Source organism: Scardinius erythrophthalmus, assembly GCF_964197995.2.
Source record: "Scardinius erythrophthalmus genome assembly, chromosome: 3".
Lineage (NCBI taxonomy): Eukaryota > Metazoa > Chordata > Actinopteri > Cypriniformes > Leuciscidae > Scardinius > Scardinius erythrophthalmus.
This window is the reverse complement of record NC_138223.1, coordinates 27,623,034-27,634,904: the sequence shown is the minus strand read 5'-3', so window position 1 is coordinate 27,634,904 and position 11,871 is coordinate 27,623,034. Positions and strand designations below refer to the sequence as shown.

General features: G+C 46.3%; 1 long non-coding RNA gene across 1 annotated transcript; it reads right to left on the bottom strand.

Moving 5' to 3' along the window:
- Positions 1–6,169: 6,169 nt before the first annotated feature.
- On the bottom strand, positions 6,170–10,646 carry LOC308688416. Its single transcript, XR_014029892.1, has 6 exons — positions 10,452–10,646; positions 9,299–9,379; positions 9,118–9,161; positions 8,942–9,025; positions 8,756–8,839; positions 6,170–7,031 (listed from the first exon to the last, which is right to left on the bottom strand). It is a non-coding gene; the product is annotated as an uncharacterized lncRNA (long non-coding RNA).
- Between the last annotated feature and the right edge of the window lie 1,225 nt (positions 10,647–11,871).

Genomic DNA, 11,871 nt, shown 5'->3' with positions numbered 1-11,871 from the left:
GCGCCGCCAAAAGGGGTGTGGCTTCAGCCTATAAAAAACCCTCGCCCAGGTTGCACAAGTGATTTCGTCTCCTTTCAGCGAAGGACTTTGCTGGAGCTTCTAGAGAGAAGCAACGCCGTCGAACAGCATCTCAGCGGGACGAGCTCGAGTCGAGGACACGGGCTGGATTTTCGCCGCCTTCACTCGCCGTACCTGCTGCGCTATCCGGTGCTCATATCCTTTATCTCTGCTCCGTGTGTGTTCGCGCTGCGACACTCACGTTCTCTCACAAAAGAGCAAAGGCATTTTTCAATGCCCATCATGTCCTGCGGCTCGTGCCGAGCCGTTCTCAGCGACAGGGTCCGCCTCGAGTTGTTTGCTTCCTGCCTGGGAAAAGGACACGCGGACCACGCGCTCGCCGACGGCGGCTGCCGCGAATGCGAATCCTTGCCTCTCTCAACCCTGCGGGCTCGACAGGCTTTGTTCACCATCAAGTCCGCTGTATCTACGCCTCCTGCTGGGCCGCACCGTAAAAAGCGCAGCTCACAAAGGCCACCAGAAGTCTCTGTGAAAGAGCACTTGCCGGCGGTGTCCCCGCGAGCCTCTTTCTCTGAGTCCCCCGTCTCATTCCTCGACGTCCAACGGCCCGCTGCCGCGGCGGCCGACGAGATGGAGTGGGATGTCGCGGAGGGTGACAGCTGCTCGATCCTGGCGTCCAGGAGTGAGGACTGGTCAGGTTCCATCCCTGACCCCGCCCCGTCGATTCAGGAATCCAGCGTGAGGGCTTCCGTTGACGCTGAGCTTCTCCGCCTCCTCGCCAAGGCCGTAGAGGACCTTGGCCTCGACTGGTCGACGCCCAAGGAGTCCGTGCCTAACAGGTTGGATGGCTGTTTTCTGCCTGGACACGCTCTGCACCTGTTTTGAGGCACGCTCCCTTCCTCCCCGAGCTGCACGATGAGCTCTCCAGGTCGTGGGGAGCCCCGTACTCGATAAGGCTAAGATCCTCTGTCTCTTCGATGCTCTCCGCGGTTGATGGTGCGAAAGACAGGGGATACCTCTCTGTTCCTCCCGTTGAGGAAGCTGTAGCGACTCACTTGTGCCCGCCCTCTGCGGGATGGCGGTCCAAGCTGAGTCTGCCCACTAAAGCCTGCCGGACTACTTCGACGCTGATTGGTCGCGCCTATGCCGCCGCCGGTCAGGCCGCATCCGCTCTGCATACCATGGCCGTTTTGCAGATTTACCAGGCTAACCTTCTCCGTTCACTGGAAAAGGCTGGCCCATCTGCGGAGAGCGTGACGGACTTGAGAAGCGCGACGGACCTAGCTCTCAGAGCTACCAAGACCGTCACCCAGGCTATCGGCCGCAACATGGCCGCTTTCACCGTCACTGAGCGTCACCTGTGGCTAACGCTGTCCGATATGTCTGAGTCTGACCGCGCCACCTTCCTGGACGCCCCCGTTTCACCAGCTGGTCTCTTCGGTCCTTCGGTGAAGGGCTTCGCGGAGCGATAAACAGAGGTGCAGCAAACGTCTCAGGCTATGAGACACTTTTTGCCGCGCCGTTCCAGTTCTGCAGCAGGCCGCGCCAGAAAGCAGCCGCCCGCTCGGAAAACAGTGCCCCCACCGCCTCCTCCGCCCGCCTCACAACATCCAGGCTTGGGATGCACATCAGCGCTTGCGCTCTACCACCCACCGCAGACCGCCTCCCGCCCAGGGACCCAGGCACAAGCTCGCGCCGAGCTTTGAGCCTCCCAAGTCTTCCTAGCCACCCTAGGAAAGCATCCAATGGTTAAGTCCAGCCGCGGCCGGACCGCCATCGAAATCAGCACGAACCGTTCTCTCAGTTCCCTCAGCAGAGGTGAATCGAAGGGTGTATTTAGCAGCCAACGAGTCAGTTCCTCAACTCACTCGCCTGCACACAAACGCCATTTTCACGGCGACCCACTTATATCTCAAAAAGAGCATTATGTCTGGTCATATTCCGGCTCAGGCCGAAGGTGTTTTAAATGTAGGACAGGTGCCCACTGCCCAGTGCCCACCCCTGCACAAAAACACTACCCTTTCTGTGTGTCACACTCATCCAAGGTCAAAAACAATAAAGCTGGCTCAAGCCGCTCTACCATTAAGTGTAGGAGAAGTGCCCACTTCCCAGTGTTCACCCCTACACACAAGCACTACCCATGCAGTGTCCCACACCACCACAGGGTCCATATCAGTCAAACCGGCTCATGCCGTTCATATTTTAAGTGTAGGAAATGTGCCCGCTATACAGCGCCCACCCCTGCCTGTGAATATGACTGTATCTGCGCTACGCACACACATAACGCCTCAGCGTATGAGCCCAGCTCACGCTGGCAGTGCGTTGAGTGCAGATCACGTGTCTGCCTCTCAGCGCACACACTTTGTGGACAGCTCACAGTGCCGCGTGCCGCGAGCCCACAGAGCTGTGTCTGTAATAAAGCATCTCCACGCTCACACGGCCGGAGTGCCAGTTACAGAAACACTGCACGAAGCGCTGTCTGCCCCACTCGAAATGAGCTTGATGAACACGATCACAGAGGCCAGAGCTCCGTCTACTAGACGGCTCTACGCGTCCAAATCATGGCTGGGTCTCCGGGTCTGAGCGACCGGAACCCAGATTTCATTCTACCCCTGACCGTTCACGAGAAAGCATGGGATAGCATCCCAGGGGCTTCGAAATGGGTGTTAAAGATAGTGAAACAGGGCTACTCGCTGCAATTCACTCGCAGACCACCGCGCTTCACAGCCCGGGTCGAAACTTTGGTGAATCAGAAAGTAGCACACCTACTTCGCACCGAGATAGCGAATAAACTGAGAAAACGGGCTGTGGAAACCGTCCCCTTGGCAGAAAGCGAGTCGGGGTTTTACAGTCGTTACTTCTTAGTACCAAAGAAGGATGGCGGACTCCGCCCTATACTAGATCTCAGACACTTGAACAAAGCGCTGATGGGCCAAAAGTATTCTATTCCCCAGCCAGAAAATTCCCTTTCTGGGGACAAAATTGGACTCCAGCTCTATGGTGGCGCGCCTGACGCGAGAACGCGCGGCAGCGATCCAGCGCCTAGCGTCGACATTCACTGTAGGGAAGAATCTTCCCCTCAGAGTGTTTCAGAGGATGATGGGTCTCATGGCCTCAGCCTCGAAGGTGCTGCAGCTGGATCTGCTGCATATGCGCCCTTTTCAGCTGTGGTTGAGAAGGTGGGTACCAGCGCGAGTGTGGACATCAGGTCTGCTTCGTCTCACGGTGAATCAGATATGCGTTGCAGCTCTGAAACCATGGATTAGACCCGGCTGGTACCAGTCCGGTGTGAACCTGGGCATCGCCTCACGAATCAAAGTAGTCTCGACAGATGCTTCCAACACGGGTTGGGGCGCCCTATACGAAGGAAGACCTTCAATGGGCCCTTGGTCAGACGCGGAGAAGCGTGTACACATAAACTGTCTAGAGATGAAAGCGGTCGAAAATGCCCTTCAGTTCTTCCTCCCTGCACTAAGGAACCACCACGTTCTAGTCAGAACGGACAACACGTCGGTGGTGTCCTACATAAATCGCCAGGGCGGCCTCAGGTCCCGGAGCCTTCTTGCAATAGCAAAACGCCTCCTCATATGGGGCCAGCACAATCTGCGCTCGCTGAGAGCGGCACATGTGCCGGGCGTCCTGAACGTGGGCCTAGATATGCTATCCAGGGCAAAACTCTCCCCAGGGGAGTGGTCCCTGCACCCCCTGACGGTGCGAAACATCTGGGACATTTTCAGCAGAGCAGAGGTAGACCTGTTCGCGTCGCAAACCAACGCTCCCTGCCCAATGTTCTTTTCGAAAGAAAGGGATGCGCTGGCCCTAAACTGGCCCAGGCGCCCTCTCTATGCGTTTCCCCCGGTCGCCCTGTTACCACAGGTAATCAAGCGAGTCAGGGACAGCAAATGCTCAATACTCCTGATAGCTCCGCTATGGGAGAATCAAGTCTGGTTCCCAGAACTGATGGAACTGGGGAACACAGCTCCATGGCCGATTCCGCTGAGGAAGGACTTGTTGTCCCAGGCCCAGGGCGCAATTTGGCACCCATACCCCGAGCTGTGGGCCCTACATGTGTAGGCGATCAACTATCACCATTGCACCTCCCGGAGGGAGTGCTGAACACGATCACAGAGGCCAGAGCTCCGTCTACTAGACGGCTCTACGCTTCCAAATGGTCAGTGTTCGCTGAATGGTGCTCAGCTCATGATTTGAACCTGCTAAAAGGTGAGGTAACGGTGGTTCTTTCTTTCCTACAAGAGCTGTTGGACAGCGGGAGAACTTCTTACACGCTCAAAGTGTACGTGGCAGCCATAGCAGCGTTCACGAAACCTGTAAATGGCCAGTCACTGGGAAAGAACAACCTCATAATCCGTTTTCTCAGGGGTGCTAGGAGGCTGAATCCTCCTCGGCCACCCTCGGTTCCGGTTTGGGACCTTTCCACGGTCCTTGAGGCCATGAAAGGCGAACCATTTGAACCATTACACGCGGTGGAGCTAAAATACCTGTCATTCAAAACCGCTTTTCTGCTGGCACTAGCTTCAGTAAAACGGGTGGGCGACCTGCATGCACTCTCAGCAAGCGCTATGTGCTTGGAATCCTCAAACCAAGGCACGGTTACGTCCCAAAAGTGCTTGCAACTCCCTTTAGAGCACAAGTTATCTCCCTTTCGGCCCTCCCTGTGTCTGACAGTGAGGCCGGGGTTAACTTCCTCTGCCCAGTGAGGGCATTAAGGATTGTATGTGGAGCGCTCTGCCGCCTTTAGGCAAACGGAGCAGCTTTTCGTTTCATTCGGTGGCCACGTCAAAAGGCCAGCCATCTCGAAACAGACCCTGTCCAGATGGATAGTGGATGCTATCGTGTTAGCTTATGCGTCCAAAGGCCTGAACTGCCCTTTGGGGGTTAGGGCCCACTCGACTAGAGGTATGGCCTTGTCGTGGGCATGGACAAGTGGGGTCACAATCCATGACATTTGTACGGCAGCAGGCTGGGCCTCACTGTCTACATTTGTAAGGTTTTATAACCTGGAAGTACCTGCCTTACAGGCCAGACTGCTCTCAGTTTGATTATGCTATATTAACATCATCTACTCAACTCAGTTTGATTAGACTGTTGATATGCTGCAACGTCCTGTGGCTTATGCAGTTTTAAGGTGGTCATACTGCCTTAAAGGAGACATATCATGCTTTTAAATTGTTTCTTTTTACATATAAATCATACATTTGTGGTCTATATAAAGCGGAACTGCAATGCTTGGGTCTGAATTCCTCATTATTATAGCTCCACAGGCCCCTTTTCTACTCCTTTTCTGATGTGCGTCTGAGAGCAACTCGTTTTGGTGTGGTCTTTTTAATGCAAATGAGACACTTCATACCCCGCCCCCTCTCCAGGTTGCAGAGGTGACGCTCGGTTCAACTCAGTTCACCCCGTTCTGCCATTTTTGATAGCAGAGATACGATTTTCCTGCATTGAACTTGTTTTAGCGCCCGCCAAAGTGATTTTTTTGTCCCGCCAAAGTCTTATTTGATCGGTGAGTAATGTAGATGAACTGCCGCGCTTGTGACAGGGCGCATGTTTAACTGAAAGAACGAGCAAGAGAGAGAGAGAGAGAGAGAGAGAGAGAGAGAGAGACCCGGTCGCGCGCGTGGAGCATTCGGAGATATTTTTTTCCTGAATTACCGTGTGAATTGTGCTAAATAAGTTGCCTTATCTTTTCTGAAAAGCGTTCCGGGCATTAAAGGAGAACTCCGGGCAATTTTTAAGATAATCTTGATCGTTATATCTTTGTGAGTACTGTCTATACACTGTAAAACCCAATAAGTTAACTCAACTCAAACCGATTGAGGAAACTAATTGTGGCAAACCATTTAAGTTTAAAAACAAATACATATGAGTTTTGTGAACTTATATCCATTGAGTCATGTTCACTTATAATTTAATGTTAATTTAGTCAATCATTTTGAGTATAGGTAACTTAAAGATTTTAAGTTAATTCCATTCATTTAAAATAACTGGTTTGAGTTCAATTAATACATCTAATTAAGTCTTAACAACTATATAGCTACTCAAATGGTTTGAGGAATCCGATTGCGGTAAATGATTTAAGTTGATTAAACTCAAATTAATAAAGTTAAATTAAGATAAGGGGAAAACATTAGGATGCAATTATTAACAATATTTATTGGGGGGAAAAATGGTTATCAGGAATAAAACAGTCCAAATAACATTAAAACAATTTCATCAAATGTACACTTTAACCATTACATCTACCATTCCTTTAAGACTTTAACAGACTGCCCAAAGAGGGACATTTTAAAAACTAAAATAACATTAAAACAATTTCATTAAATGTACACTTCAACCATTACATACTATTCAAGACTTTAACCGAGTGCCCAAACAGGGACATTTTTAAAACTAAATCAATGTGCAAATAACATTAAAACAATTTCATTAAATGTACACTTTAACCATTACATCTCTCATTTAAGACATTAACAGACTGCCCAAACAGGGACATGTGTTCAAAATCAGTGTGCAAATAACATTAAAACAATTTCATCAGACACACTTTTCCCATGAAATATTCACGATCAATTAAAACTTTAACAGACAGCACAAATGGGGGAAAAAATTCAAAAACTGCTGTTTAAAATTCTAAAAACAGCAAACTCAATTACCTTATGGTACCAGAAACAGCATGGATTCCATATTAGTCAATCAGAAGTTCATTTTTAAGTGCAAGCAACTTTGGCCTGGCCTTCCCATCGTCGAGATTTAGCAGCACTTTCTGTATGAACTCAAAAAATAACGTTCAGCTTCTTTGGGTAGCTTATGTGAAGGGCATACAGTAGCCCAAAAATCAGCACCAGTGCACTAACCCAGGACTTTGCAGACATTACCACCTCATCTTCAAGGACAATGAGTAGATCCTGTGGGTTGAAAGGCAACTTTTCAACCTCTTCCTCAACAGCAATGACGGCAACTGCTGCCTTTTGTGCCTGGTCAAGATCCTCTCTCTAAATGGATTGAAATAAATCTTTGTTAATGCATGTCTTTACAAATCTACAAAACAAACAGGCCATAGTCAGGGCAGACACCATAACAAAATGTTCATGGATGACAACAAATCCTTGAAAAATGGTCATGCAGTTCAATTGACTAATATTTACAAAAATGTAATGCTTCTAATTGTAACAATACATTTAAAGGAACACTCCACCGTTTTTCATATTAAACTGTTATTCCCTTAACTAAGGCCTAGTCCACACGGACACAGGTATTTTTATAACCGGAGTTTTTCCTCCTGTGTTTAAAAAAAAAAATCCCGTCCACACATGTTCGGTTTAAAAGAAATCTAATGCAAAAACACGCTATCATGCGCTGTCAAGAGCATTCCACACCAGCAGGCGGCGATCGTAAAGCCACGTTGGCCAATCAGAAGCCTGAGTCAGAAGCAAAAACCCCGGTTTTACTGTCTACACGACAACACTGCAACCGGGGTTTCTGAAAATCCTCACCCTGGCAGGGGTTTTCAAAAATGTTCGGTTTCAGTGACCTGATACTGCGTTTCCGTGTGGACGAACGGCCGAACCGCGTAAAAAAAGTCACGGTTATAAAAATACCCGTGTCCGTGTGGACAAGGCCTAAGACAAGTTGATAGATACCTCTCTCATCTCAGTGCATGCACTCAATCTCTCTGGCGCGCGACAACACTTTGATAGCACTTAGCTTAGCCCAGTTCATTCATTAGGATCCAAACAGCGATGAAGTTAGAAGCGACCAAACACCGCCATGTTTTCCTTATTTAAATACAGTTACATGAGTAGTTACACGACCAAGTATGGTGACAAAATAATAATAATGGTGGAAAAGCACTGGGAGCACTACGACTCTGCGCAGTAATATCATCACTCCTGAAAAATCCTCTCCCCCTCACTTCTGTCATTAGAACCAACGTGACTTTTTACTGCGCCGAGTCGAAGTGCTCCAACTGCTATTCCGCCATACATTATAGTTATGCATTTTACCCGCTTAGAAAAGTGCCACGTTTTATTTTGTGTCACCATACTTGGTCGTGTAACTAGTCGTGTAACTGTATTTAAATAGGGAAAAAGTGGATTTGTTTGGTCGCATCTCTGTTTGGTCCCTAATGAATGATCTGGGCTAAGCTATGTGCTATCAAAGTGTCGCGGCGCGCCAGAGCGGGAGAGGTATGTATCAACTCGTCTTAGTTAAGGGAATAACATAGTTTAAAGGGATGCTCCACTTTTTTAGGCTCATTTTACAACTCCCCCAGAGTTAAACAGTTGAGTTTTACCGTTTTCGAATCCATTCAGCCGAACTCCGGGTCTGGCGGTACCACTTTTAGCATAGCTTCGCATAGATCATTGAATCAGACGAGACCATTAGCATCTCTCAAAAAAATGACCAAAGAGTTTTGATATTTTTCCTATTTAAAACTTGACTCTTCTGTAGTTACATCGTGTACTAAGACCGACGGAAAATGAAAAGTTGCGATTTTCTAGGCTGATATGGCTAGGAAACATACTCTCAGCTTGTAGTACCTTTTTCTTTAGTTGTTGGTACGTGAATTACGGTCGTTGTCAGTCTTCTCACGATATCCAAAAATGCCCGAGGAAGACGTTTGTTTATGCCAAAATAAAAATATATATTTTTCCACTGACAAAGCTGTAGTTTATTCACAGTATAATAACAAATAGTATAGGTTAGCTTGTAGTACCTTTTTCTTTAGTTGTTGGTACGTGAATGACGGTCGTTGTCAGTCTTCTCACGATATCCAAAAATGCCCGAGGAAGACGTTTGTCTATGCCAAAATGTGAGAAAATAAAAATATATATTTTTCCACTGAAAAAGCTGTAGTTTATTCACAGTATAATAACAAATAGTATAGGTTAGCTTGTAGTACCTTTTTCTTTAGTTGTTGGTACGTGAATGACGGTCGTTGTCAGTCTCCTCACGATATCCAAAAATGCCCGAGGAAGACGTTTGTCTATGCCAAAATGAAAATATATATTTTTCAACTGACAAAGCTGTAGTTTATTCACAGTATAATAACAAATAGTATAGGTTAGCTTGTAGTACCTTTTTCTTTAGTTGATGCCTCGTGAATTACGGTTGTTGTCAGTCTCCTCACGATAACGTATCCAAAAATGCCCGAGGAAGACGTTTGTTTATGCCAAAATAAAAATATACATTTTTCCACTGACAAAGATGTAGTTTATTCACAGTATAATAACAAATAGTATAGGTTAGCTTGTAGTACCTTTTTCTTTAACTTAGTTGTTGCCGCGTGAATGATGGTCGTTGTCAAGGATATCTAAAAATGCCAGAGGAAGACGTTTGTCTATACAAAAATGTGAGAAAACACAAAAATATTACTTTCCCAATGACAAATCTATGGTTTACTCACAGCATAAAAAATAAAAGAATCGGTCAGCTTGTATTGCCTATTTCTTCAGTTTTTGCTGTGTGAATCACGGTCGGTGGAGGAGAGTCAATCAGTAGCTAACGTTATCCTCACTGAAAAGTATTCAAAATTGCGCGGGACACACGTGCCAAAATGTGAGCACACACAAATATAAATTACTTTACCACTGACAAAACTGTCGTGTAAGTTAACGTTACTAACAGCACATTAACGTTAACTAGGCTAACGTTACTGCTGCTGATTTAAAAAAAAACGCAACCTCTGAGTTAGATTTCTCAACGGGTCGGGTCAGCCCGACAAACCCGACGGGCCGGGTTCGGGTCGAAAATATAATCAAATGACTCGGGTCGGGTCGGACCTCGGGCTTAATCTTTTCCGCTCAGTAAAAAAAAAAAAAAACATTTATTATTAATCGCTGCTGGTCACCGTAAAGAAAGTCTGGCTGCTGCGTGTAACGTGCATCATGGAGAGGGGCGGGGGCAGACCTGACGCCGCTGCGTGCACGCCTTTAGCCTGGAGAAGAAGATGGAGTTGGTGAGAAGTAAACTTGCCGCAGGTGAATTCACCGTCGCTACTACAGCCTATTTATATATTTAAAGTGTATTGTTTCAGTTGTTTGTATTGTTAAAAGGCGTGAACATTAAAGGTTGATTTGAATTCCCGTCTGCTGGTCATGGTAATACGTGTATGAGAGAAAAAAAAACCGACGCGGCGTCGGGCCGCGGGTCGGGTTCGGGCAGATAATTCATGTTTATGTGTCGGGTTACATCGGGTCCGGGCTTTAAAAGCCACGGGCCGGGTCGGGTCGGGTTGTAATTTTCAGGCCCGTTGAGAACTCTACTCTGAGTAACGTTAGGCAATGTCGTCGAAACAAATTACCCTAACTTAGCTATTCGGTCTTCTTAAGATTAAGAATCACTACTACAATAAAACGTTAAAACATTTGAGTGCTAGCTAGAAAAAGGATGAAGCAGTTTGCCGTGCTTACCTGTTAATTCTCTTCATGCCGCCATCCTGATTTTGAATTTGTGATTGTGACTGAGTTCCGTGAAGCTGTTGTGGGGGATGGGCAGATTACGCCTGTTGAAATAAATGCGCGGTTTTTCCGGTCCGTGAGGGAGAACGCTGTGATGAGTAAAATTAATGACATATCTAAATGAAGGCTTTAAATGAAGCTGATAACTTTAAATTCATTTATTTACGTGTTTTCCATTAGCTATCAAAAGATAAAAAAAATAAAAAAATAACGGCAGTTATGGGGGCATATACATAAAGGGTGTCTTTGTGCCTGTTAACAGACACAAAATGCAATTAAAATGTCTATCCAACATGAACAGGGCCCTTACATGACAACAAGATGCGTTTAGCAACTTAGCCATTGTTTAAATTCATGTAAAATAGTGTTTTAGACGGCTAGCTGTAGTCTCGCGCTGAAGTCCCGTGGGCAGGGCTCCAGACTAACTTTTTTAACCTCCGTCCTGGAACCATCCTGAAAAACTATTTGAACCGTCCTAAAGTGAATGTCAACCGTCCCAAAATAAACATGTTGTTTCTGTACTTTATTATCATCTATAGTTGTTAGTCATATAATAAAAACACCATTAAAATGTTTACGATATATATATTATTATATTTATTTAGCTCCATTCAAAGTAGTTATCTGTAAACAGGTAAAAAAAAAAAACAGATTTAATAAAAAATAACAGGAGTTAAATGCTTTTTTGTATTCATGCAGAACAAATCTTTTTTTTTTTTTTTTTTTTTCTTTACATAAAATTAAGAGAAAAATACATACAGCTCAAAACGTTTTTGAGTTGGTTGAGTTGGTTGGATTAAACAATAACAAATACACTCACCTAAAGGATTATTAGGAACACCATACTAATACTGTGTTTGACCCCCTTTCGCCTTCAGAACTGCCTTAATTCTACGTGGCATTGATTCAACAAGGTGCTGAAAGCATTCTTTAGAAATGTTGGCCCATATTGATAGGATAGCATCTTGCAGTTGATGGAGATTTGTGGAATGCACATCCAGGGCACGAAGCTCCCGTTCCACCACATCCCAAAGATGCTCTATTGGGTTGAGATCTGGTGACTGTGGGGGCCATTTTAGTACAGTGAACTCATTGTCATGTTCAAGAAACCAATTTGAAATGATTCGAACTTTGTGACATGGTGCATTATCCTGCTGGAAGTAGCCATCAGAGGATGGGTACATGGTGGTCATAAAGGGATGGACATGGTCAGAAACAATGCTCAGGTAGGCCGTGGCATTTAAACAATGCCCAATTGGCACTAAGGGGCCTAAAGTGTGCCAAGAAAACATCCCCCACACCATAACACCACCACCACCAGCCTGCACAGTGGTAACAAGGCATGATGGATCCATGTTCTCATTCTGTTTAT